General features: G+C 41.8%; 1 non-coding gene across 1 annotated transcript; it reads right to left on the bottom strand.

Moving 5' to 3' along the window:
* Positions 1-216: 216 nt before the first annotated feature.
* On the bottom strand, positions 217-377 carry LOC111557210. Its single transcript, XR_002737065.1, has one exon. It is a non-coding gene; the product is annotated as a U1 spliceosomal RNA (small nuclear RNA).
* Positions 378-1,549: the final 1,172 nt, after the last annotated feature.

Raw genomic sequence — 1,549 nt, forward strand, 5'->3', positions numbered from 1 at the left:
CAAAATCAAGAATCAGACACTGAACCAACTGAGCCACTTAGGCATCCCATGTGATGTGTTTTTATAAAATCTTGTGTTCGATTTTGTTTTTGTTTTTCATCTTCTGAAACAAATTTGTTTCCTTCAAAAATGAGCCAAAAAGGGCTCAGGCTTAAAAAGAAAATCCACACCAAAGCAGGAAATGAAGCTCTCTTTCTCTGGCCAGAACAAAACATGAGAAAGCAGGAACTCAGTCCCACCTCCACCCCACCTCCAAATTATACAGTCGAGTTTCCCACATTTGGGGAACTCACAGGGCTCAGCACAGTGCAGTGTATAAGATTTGCCCTGGGAAAACCACCTTTGTGATCATGGCATCTCCCCTGTCAGGTGAGTATATCCTGTGTGTGTGTGTGTGTGTGTGTGTGTGTGTGCTCATGTGTGCTTTTTTTGGTAAATAGCACTTCTAACAATTCTAAATATAATCAGCTCTTTAAAGATTGTTGATGTGCCTCTTTCTAATTAAACTGTTAGCATCATGTATACAATCTTTGTATCTCTCTTGTTCATATCTCCATTCTGGTGCCTAGTTGAGAGCCAGACGCATGGTAGAATCTTGGGGACTATTAATTAAATTACTTGTATCCAGTGTCTAACCAAGATGTATAGGCTGATGCCCGATCACTTGAGATTATTGTCTGGTAAAAGATGCCCTTTAATGTGGGCAAATTCTGGTTAGGTGTTAGAACAAGACTGGTTTCAGGTTTCTTTCACTTCTTGCTCTCCTGGACCTTCTGATCTCACCTGTTTGGGTGTGGAAACCTTTTCTTCCCATTTTGTAGTGTCCTGTGCCCCAGTTCCCTGGATTACCACTCTTGAGCACAGGGCACATACATGTCTTTCTTCCCAGTCTTTGCTTCTAGATTCCTTCCCCCTGCCATTTGTGCAGGTACTGAACCTCCTCATTTATTCAGTTTATAGTATCTTTACATCATTGTTTTGTAGAATTTTCCTATAAACTGTCTGCTATTATTTAAAGGTGGAAGAGAGGAGTTTGTCTAGTGAGGCAGATTGCAAAATAAGCTTTGCAGAAAAGTATGGTCTCTTCGGGCGCCTGGGTGGCTCAGTGTATTGAGTACCCAATTCTTAATTTTGGCTCAGGTCATGATCCCAGGGTCATGAGATCAAGCCCTGTGTCGGGCTCCACACTGAGCACGGAGCCTACTTGGGACTGTCTCTCTCTCCCTCTGCCCCTTTCCCCTGCTTGTTCTCTCTCTCTAAAAAAGAAAATGGCCTTTTAAAGTAAAAAAATATACTGGTTTATTTAAATAACCTTACCACATAAGCAGTGCTGAGCTTCCTGTCAGTTTCAGCTTCCTATGCTACACAGTTTGATGATCACAAAACAGGTGTGGAAAGGAGAGCCCCACGTACCCAGCCACTGGGTTCCAGGAGCATTCTGAGATGGTCTCTCACATATTTGTCATTGTCTACAGCCTAATAAGATTATGCTTCCTTTTCACCTTTCATTTTATCATTGTCCATAATAAAGGGATGCATTAATTTAATC

The sequence above is a fragment of the Felis catus genome, chromosome D2 (genome assembly GCF_018350175.1).
Source record: "Felis catus isolate Fca126 chromosome D2, F.catus_Fca126_mat1.0, whole genome shotgun sequence".
In the NCBI taxonomy this organism is placed as follows: Eukaryota; Metazoa; Chordata; class Mammalia; order Carnivora; family Felidae; genus Felis; species Felis catus.